Raw genomic sequence first — 9,993 nt, forward strand, 5'->3', positions numbered from 1 at the left:
TGAATAGACTTTGTCCTTCTTTTGGTGTTGCTCTTCTCACTAAAGTAACGAAGTTTCGTTGGTTAGTCCCATACAACCACTTCGGTGCCATCATTTGTTTTGTCCCTAGACATAATACAAAAAAAAATAATATATAAATAATTAGTATACGTTCTATATTCGCAGTTCCGACTATTGTGCAATATTAATAACAAAAAATGGGTGAAAAAAAAATAGAGAACAAATAACTGTAACCAAACGCAAGAAAATTTACTTGTTTTTACTTACGTGTATAATTTTCATCTGTGTTTACTGATTGTTAGATTTATTATCTATGCATTTGTTATTATCAGATTTATTTAGTCAACCCAGTGTGGTTTATTTCATTGCCGCCAATTTCACTGACAAAACAGACACGCTGATATGCATACACATCTACAATGTGTATGCACTGTAACACGTAACCTCGTGCGGCATCAGCACAAAATTAACATTCTCCTTATAGACAAAAACACTTCTGTGCACTTGGAACGTTTTAAGACTCTCAGAACTATAAAATTTGGTTAACCCTGTCACATATACATCGAACGAACATCCTTTTGAAGATATAACCCTAAATTCGGCTTCGCATCATAAGTCACGTGACTGACGCAGCCCTAATTAAAGCCTTGTTTCATGTGTTGGAAATGCCCAGTCAAAATAGACACTCGTTCCTGAATGATAAGTAGATTTGAAAAAATCTTAACGGAAACAAAAAGATAAATTATTTCGTTGTTTTCACTGAAACGTTGAATAAAATTTATTTACACAACAAACGGCGTAACATCAAATTAGAATTTTATTTACCAGGATTTTTCACAAGATTTTTAGTTCACGCAACACGCAACACGTCTATGTCTTTATTAAACCCTCTTCTTTTTTAAACCAGCCACATGATTACGCTTTTAAATGTGCTAAATCTCTATCTAGCTCGATCTCTATCCCTACCGTCATAAAAAAAGTCACTTTCTGTGTGTGAGTTTCTTTCTTATAGGTTCCGAAACGGCTGAGCCTACCTTTTGCAAATTCCACACAAAGGTAATTTATATATCTGGCAGTATTCTTAGATATGTTTTGTACAGAAATTCATCCGATAAATATCGAAAATCGAAAAATCCGATCTTGAAATTTGTCCTCTCTTAAAGATTGAAAAAGAAATAATTTTTGCAGGGGAATATTTTACGTTTCATCGACCAAGAAAAATAATAAAATCTCAGCAAATAATTTTCGATAATCGAAAAAATCCGATCTTAAAAATAGTATTTATCACCTGTAGATAAAACACCCGGGTGTACCTTACCATTTTATTTTAATTTTTCTTATTAATGAGTTCAATTTACGATAAAAGAAGAGGTACCGTTTAAAATCGCTGCAAATCATTTCTTCGTTTGTATATTTTAAAACTAAACATTAATCAGAAGTAGCGTTTCCAGGGCATTCATCGTCAAGTCCAAATATCTGGACAAACATAGGCGGAATTTGATGATCGATGTTGTTGTTGTTGTTGTTGTTGTTGTTGTTATTATTATTATTATTATTATTTATTTATTTATTTATTTTTGAATTAGTCCACAAGATAAATTATTTTTCGTAATATATAATAATCAATAGAGGATTGATTCTATAATAATACATACACAATCTGAAAAAAATTAAAATATCATATTTAAGCGTACTGTACGGCCGGGCAACTAGCTTTTAATTAAAGAATGTATGGTAGTAGTGTAATACACAAAGACTTATGTAAATCTCTTGTGGACATAAGACGGCCACAATGACGGTCCAAATTTCAGAATGAACTCCTATTCAGTCAACACCGTAACAACACTGATCGCCAACGCTCTCAAGTGTCCCTAAACTAACTTCCCAAATGTTTTTGTTTCGCTAATTTTAAAGTCAGTTAGTTTGTACACGTGCAAATCAATTGCTCACGCATGCAAATTTGTTCCAACTATGAAAACTTACAATTATGAACGCAAATTAGTTTCTCTTTGGAAAAAAAAGCGTCGGCTGACACACGTGTAAACATGTGCAATGTTGTATGTTTATTGGGTTGTATAGTTGCAATATACGCAAATAACAAACTTGCTGCGAGTGAGAAATCTATAATATAAAAGGCAGTTGTCTATGTGCATATGTGTGCATGTTTATGTGTCTGATTAAAAGCAGTGTCGTGCAGAGAACGTTTTTCAGGCCAGGTGTTCAAGTGAAAAAAAAAAAACCTCACTGTCTTGGTGGGTCACAGACCTATAATACATTCCACTGAAAAAGCCACATTTAAAGCAGAAATAAAAAAGGCAGGTGCGTGGACAACTTTAACACCCCCCTCTCTCTGTACGTCCCTAGTTAAAAGTAAAAGATGATAAAATAACTACCGACAAAGTTGTTAACTTTTTTTTCAGTGTTATCCCGGTTAATAATATCTAAAATTTACAAAAATGTATTTGCTCGTAAGGGAGGATAAGATTTCTAGTGCTATTATGCACTTATTCGAAAAGAAATTCTTAGCGGATTCTGTTACATAAAGGAGAGTTATCTGTGTATGTGTATGTGTGTGTATGTGTATGTGTATGTGTGTGTGTATTCAGCTAGAGAGGAATGGGCTGGGCGGAGAAAAAGAAGGGACTGGAAGAGGGAGGGGTAAAGAGAAAAAGATATAGAGGCTTAAGACAAACACTGCGAGCGGGCGATCACGGCCTGTGCAGTAAACGCATACATACACATTCACACTAAATATCTGATACGCTTAGAAACTGATAAGTTGTCGGCTCCATTATTACAGGTGTGTTACCCCCCCCCCCCCAAAAAATAATAATTATGAGTTCATGCTTATTTCCTGTTAAGTCTCCTCTGAACTGTCAGGAGTCAATATTTATTTAATATAACCAGTTGTATTCAATGTTTCACGTATATCAGTTAATATGTGCTGTAAAATAAATATATTTGTTTGAAGTAGCTGAATGGTATTGGCTGCGGTATTCAAGTAATTATCTAGTTAGTCGTCTTACTGAACGGATGTCCTTGATCGGAGCTAGGATATACTTAAGTGTGAGGCTTACGGCGTATCTATCAACGTTTTCCCTTAGCTGTTCTCCAGTCGGTATTTATGGTTTATTTATGATTTCATTTTTCACCTAAATTGTGGTACATGGTATATATATATATATATATATATATATATATATATATATATATATATACAGAGAGAGAGAGAGAGAGAGAGAGAGAGAGAGAGAGAGAAGGAGAGAGAGCATGTATCACAATTTAGGGGGAAAATGCAATCATAAATAAACCATAAATACCGACTGGAGAACAGATGAGGGAAACTGTTGCTATATATATATATATATATATATATATATATATATATATATATATATATATATATATATATATATATATATATAAAGCTGAACGTTTGTGTGCGTGTCTGGTCACGAATAGGCTCCTATATCGTTGTCTATTATAGAAAACTGATCACCTATAATGATAGAAGATGCATCGAGACACAGGAATGGGTTTGTTTGATCTGGCATAATGATGATTCATTAAAATTGTGGGGTCTTCGTACGCGCCTGGTTCACAAAGTATGGAAATAAAAAAAAAATTAAATAAAAAAAAAACGTTTACAAGTGTTTTTGATGTAGATGTACATAATAATACTTTGATAAGTATGTTTTAACTTAAATAGGGATGGTATAATAAAATTGTGGTGTCTGCATTCGCGCCTGGCCTCCATAGAATGGAAATAGGCACAAACTTTAATGAAGACTTTTCATATCTATCTGCGTAAGTATACTTTGATAATTATGTTTCAATTTGAAGAAATATGGTATAATAAAATTATGGGTTGTTCGTTCGCGCCTGGACCTCCATAGAATGGAAATATGTCACAAAGTTTAACAAGGTTTTTTAATATATATCCACAGAATATTGTGATAAGTGTTTCAGTGTGAACAGGTATGGTATAATAAATTATGGGGGTTATTTTTTTATTTTTACTTTCATCATATTTTGCTTTGGTTTCCCTACATGCCAGCTTCAGTTTTTCTTCTTCGGTTGCCTCCCCTGTGGCTTTACCCGGCCACTAATATATATATATATATATGTATGTGTGTGTGTGTGTGTGTGTGTGTGTGTGTGTGTGTGTGTGTGTGTGTGTGTGAACATCTATAAACATGCCTTCGAAATAAGATGATGAACTGGAGCATTAGAGACGTTTGGTATCTTCTAGTAAATAAAATCCAGTTTATCTTTTTCGTGCGAAAGAAGTGAATTTAAAAAAAAATAATAATAATAAATAGAATTATAAACCACAGTGAAATTCATAAACAAATAAATAACCTTAAAAAATCGGTTTTTAAAAATCGGTTTGAGATGAAACGATAGATTACAGATGGAAAGGAAACATGAAATCATTCAGCGACAGAAGACAAAAAAGAAGAAGAAGAAGAAGAAGAAGAAGAAGAAGAAGAAAGCATGACTTAAAACTAAAAGAAAATCAATAGAAACTGCAGAAAAATGGTTACTTAGCTCGAATTAAATAGCCTGCTTGTTTTCGGTTCCGGGCAAACCGAAAAACGGTGTACAGTCTATTTTCTAAAAAGGGTTAAGAGGTTCTTGCTAACCAAAGTTTTTCTTCTTTGTTTTTTTTTTTCTTCACTCCCATTTTATTCCAATTAAATCCTTGTACATATATGTATATTTATGAACAATAAAATTTCAAGGCAATGTGAGTGTATCTTAAATAGGACGACCCTCTAGTGTGAATGTGGTATTTTGATGACTGAGATGATTCTACTCAAAAGTAGGATATTTGTTAATATTCGTGATCATGGATGACTAATGAAACACATTTTACTCTACACTTTTTAATGGCCTAAATTGTTGTTATTGTTACTTTATACAAACACAAATAAATATTAGAAAGTGTAGTATCTGTTTTGTCCTCTGACAGCAGAGAAAAATTCTCCTAGACTGGAGCAATTTATTTTTTTGGGGGGGGGGGTAGCTTTATTCTTTATATTTAAAACGGACATTGTGTCTGATTGTGTCTTCTTGGAAAAGTAAATAAATAAGAGAAACAGATGATGTCAATCACTTGATATTTTGTGTGTGCGTGTGTGTGCGTGTGTGTGCGTGTGTGTGTGTGTGTGTGTGTGTGTGTGTGTGTGTGTGTGTGTGTGTGTGTGTGTGTGTGTGTGTGTGTGTGTGTTATTTGTTTCGCTTTGCGATACTTTTTGAATGAATTCAATTATATATACGAAAGTACATTTTTACCTAAATCCGAGTTGGGAATAATTTTCCCTTCAACCAATTTTGGTACCCCCAAATGGGGAGCGGCAATGCATATGTGTTATTATTAAAATATAATTATTTACACACGTGCGTGCGCGTGTGTTTACGGAGAAAAATGCTTATTCAATTATATATCACCCTTTATTCATACCAATGTATACAGCATAATCGCGTTGACACGCCGGTCCTGGTCAGATCATCGAAGTTAAGCAACGTTGAGCCTGGTTTGTACCAGATGGGTGATCATTTGGGAATTTTAGGTGCTGTATGTGCTCTCCGCTTATCTCGGCATTTGTTTTCAGTCGTCCTGCACTTTACTTGCCAATGTCGTCTCAGGAGATTGCGCACCGCACCTCACCTCCTGTCACAAAAATTTCACGCGCAGGCAACCCTTCGTGGGTATCCATAAGTCTGTCAAAGACTGAAGGAGCCTGTTTATTCATATCAATCCTTTTATTTATGGAGCTCAATCTATGTTAAATGTAACTACAAAGCATATATAAATATATGACAAAAAGTCTATATTCTAAATTTCAAGATGTTTTTCTACTTACTGTTTTTTTTCCGCATATTAAAATGTTCAATTCTTGATAGCACCTGTTTCGCAGCGCAGAAACATTGATATAATTATTATGTCAATTTTTGAATATTTTCCTCCCTGACTCATCGGAAGAATAAGAACTTATATATATATATATATATATATATATATATATATATATATATATATATATATATATATATATATATATATATATATATATGCACACACACACGCTAATAAGGTAAAAATAATCGTCCACAATGTATACGAAAAAAGAATAACAATGCTCAACTTCGTCGTAGTTATGTTTTTTGTTTTTCGTTATTTTTTTTAATAGACATCACTACTTATGAAGGTCAAGAGACCACTCGAGGATAAGGGTTAAAAAGTGTACATTATGGACAATATAGTAATCGTTAATAATTGAAATTCGGTAAATTTGTTAACTTAAGTGGAACGACTCATCAAAAACTTGTTTACGTTAGACTTGAAGACAACCATATTGTAGTCAGCTGGAAAGCAGGAAAAAGAAAGACAATTCCACAGGCGTGCAGTTCTAAGAAAAAAGCTTTGTTCATGGAATCTACGTTTAGGTTTAGGCACAGATAAAGAGTGGGGGAAATTATTGATAGTGTTTTCTGCTAGACGAGTGTTTCTTGTGAGAGTTTGGCGAGGGTGACCATAGATTGGAGCTCAGTCGAGCACTTGTCATGAAAATAACGATAAAGCAGATACAAATGTATAATATGATACAATTATTACAAATATATGTTGTATCATTTGGTTATTCGGCATACTATTCTTATCTTGGGTGTTATTCGCACAACGTTTCGGCCGATGTACCCGCCTCCCGACTATCTTTAGGCACATGTTGTCAACTTAGGAAAGTGAATTTTATTTAGATTCCCGACTTCGACATAAACATTTCGGAGTTCGACAAGACGTTACATTAACCGAAACGTTGCAAGGATAACATCCAAAATGAAAATAGTGTTTGAGTAAATCAAAAAAAAAAAAAAAGGAAAAAAAATATGCAAGTATTCTTAAGCAAAATTTTATGTTGATTAGCCATTCGTGCCGACGGTTACTCAGGCAATAGGAACATCAATATTTAATTGTATCATATATAAATGTGTATGTGGGTGCACGCTTCCGCACACGCGCGTGTGTGTGTGCGTGTGTGACGACAGAAGGGGGGGGGAACAATGTAACATTCGAAGAAATAAAAATCAAACGACTTGAGTTTTAATTATACTTTCTGTCGTTTCACACATTCTGTCCATACAACATTAAAGATATCGTGTATTTAAAAAAAAAAGTATACATCACAGTGTCTGTTATATGTACCTGGGTTCCGTCGATCCATCGATCGAATTCATACCAGCCGATTCTACATTCGACTTTAATCTATGAATGACTTTGCGCATGTACAAAAGTAATAGAAATATGTCAGCAAGGTGAAATGAATATTTTACATTTCAGTCTGCTGACAGATTTCTGTACGCGCTATAAATGCATACAAAGATTTCATCTGTTATAAACCATCCTTGGTGTATTTCCTGTTAATGCCAGTGTTATGTGACCAGTAGTTAAAGAGTTTACCGGTTAAATATTTTCACATATACATACACATACCTACATCTACTGTTATATATATATATATATATATATATATATATATATATATATATATATATATATATATATATATATATATATTATTGGGCCGATTAATCGGAATTGGGAATCGGAAAAATCGGAAGATTTGGGGGTATCGGGATCGGCATCGGAATCGAAAAAATTGGTGCCTATTTTCTGATTCCAAAACGTCTTTTTTTATTTGATTTTGTTTAAAGTTAAATCTTCCATTGCTGGTAATAATGATAAAATAATAAATATTTATTGATTTTAAATTACCAGTAAAGCTAAAATCGATATATCACTCTCCACAAGTCTATTTTGACGTTTAGGAAAATATCTGCATATTTAACACGTGTTTTTACGAAAACCGGAGAAAATAACAATCTTAGTTTTAACTAATTACAGATTTAGAAAAAATCGGAATCGGAATCGGTAATTTTAATTTTATCGGAATCGGGAAAAATATTGGAATCATCCCATCATCACTAATATATATATATATATATATATATATATATATATATATATATATATATATATATATATATATATATATATATATATATATATATATACCGAAGAAGGCCGAAGGAAGCGGTCGAAAAATAGTTCTTTAAAAGAAAAGAAAATTTTTTTTAAAAGACATTCTCATAGTCATCAAATAATAAATAAATAAAAGATATATAAGGATTTATATATTTTTCACATAAAATTTTGTATACTTGCCCCCTCCGCACACACATATATGTGTTTTGTATGTTTTGTTAAAAGCAATAGGCAAGAATATGTCCGAGAACATTATCGGGAACCGGTAATGTAAACAAACAACGAATTTTAATTTTGAGTGGCTTAGAGGCACGAGTTGATGTGTAGCGAATCTAAGTTTGAAAAGCGCACATTGAAGTACACTGAGGGGCCTTGACAGAGCGAAACAGCTATAAAATAAATAGATAGATAGATAGATAGATAGATAGATGCTTACTTACCTTCACGTGAGTAAAATAAAAGCCAGTTGGTAAAATCCTTCCTTTGTTTTACGTTTTACCAAAACCGAGTAAATTGAATTATATTAATTCTTAATTAATAAATAAATGAACCTTCTCTTTTCGTGCGTGAAAAACAAAATGTTCTGCGTTTCTTTTTCTTTTTTTTATTTCTTTACTTTTTTTTAAATGCTCGCGTTCATTTTGGCTTGTTGTTGTTTCGATTTGTGTTTGTCTGTTTCTCTTCTCTTACCGTAAATGAAATAACTCTCCTCTTCTCGTCTCTTTGTAATGATAATGTTGACGGTTGACGGGGTTATAACTCTCTCTCTCTCTCTCTCTCTCTCTCTCTCTCTCTCTCTCTCTCTCTCTCTCTCTCTCTCTCTCTCTGTTCCAATCCGTCGTTCCGGAGTAAAACCGGCTAAGACAGAAGCGACTGGTAAATTATTTAGCTGGGACTACATGCGCTATTCCTTGGCGAAATCTGCCAGCGTAGTGCGCCGAGCCACATGTCATCCTCCGTGTCGGATTTTACTATTTGCGTTCAACACATCATCTGTCTCTAAAGTGGTGGTGGGGGTGGTAATGATGGTGAAGATGAAGACGATGACGATGTAGGAGTTGAGAAAAAAGAAAAAAAAATGCGCACTTCTACACGTGTGTAGATGTTTGCGTAAACGAAAGTTTTTTTTTCGTCTGTTATAGCGTTTATTATTATCTTTTTAAAAGTGCCCTCTTTCTCCCTCTCTCTCTCTCTCACACACACACACACACTCTCTCTTTCTCTCTCTCTCTCTCTCTCTTTCTCTCTCTCTCTCTCTCTCTCTCTCTCTCTCTCTCTCTCTCTCTCTCTCAGTTCTCCTATTCTACGCTAACCATTCTGGCTTAAAATGTTTCTTTTAATTTACTTTTTTAACATTTTTTCTTCATCAGATTCCCAGGTGTTTTATAATTATTATAGGTTACATTCAACACATGCTGCGTCCCCCTATCTAGTAGGCTTCCCCACACTGGATTGGGACTAAAATATCTTAATTGCCTCAGTCTAGAAGGATCCCTCATGCATTGACCAAAAACAGAAACGATGAAATGTAGTATCAAAACAAATACTGCACTTTGAAGTACTTTTTTGTTATTAAGTAAAATTGCAATTTAACAAATTAGACACAAGGCCATCAAAGGTGTGGAGATATCTTGGTCAGGAGTCATCCTCTGGCTATCCCACAATTAGCTGGAATGATCAGATGTTTCCATTCCCTCGTAGCCAAAGGGCTAAGTAATGTTTTTAAAGTGGGGAAAATCCAGTTCCCCTAAAAGGGAAAGTGGAACCCTGGATTAAGACGAAGATAAAAATCTGCCCGAGTCTAGAAGGATTTCTTGTTCTCTGATCGCGGACAGAGAGGATGAACTGTATCACGAGGGACAGATAATACACTTTACTCCTATCCAAAGGACCAAGTGTGTGTGTGTTGTGTATATTTAAAAATGACGTCGTGACTTACTGGCAAC

At 33.9% G+C, this 9,993-nt stretch overlaps 1 protein-coding gene across 1 annotated transcript in view; it reads right to left on the reverse strand.

Moving 5' to 3' along the window:
- Window positions 1-8,777, reverse strand: part of LOC145295958 (uncharacterized) — a 212,042-nt gene extending 203,265 nt beyond the window's left edge. Inside the window, exon 1 of the mRNA XM_080141865.1 lies at window positions 8,488-8,777. The gene's annotated coding sequence lies outside the window, so the exon portion shown is untranslated. The remainder of the gene's footprint in view (window positions 1-8,487) is intronic.
- Window positions 8,778-9,993: the final 1,216 nt, after the last annotated feature.

Source organism: Euprymna scolopes, chromosome 16 (genome assembly GCF_053919585.1).
Source record: "Euprymna scolopes isolate OS-2025 chromosome 16, ASM5391958v1, whole genome shotgun sequence".
Taxonomy (NCBI): domain Eukaryota; kingdom Metazoa; phylum Mollusca; class Cephalopoda; order Sepiida; family Sepiolidae; genus Euprymna; species Euprymna scolopes.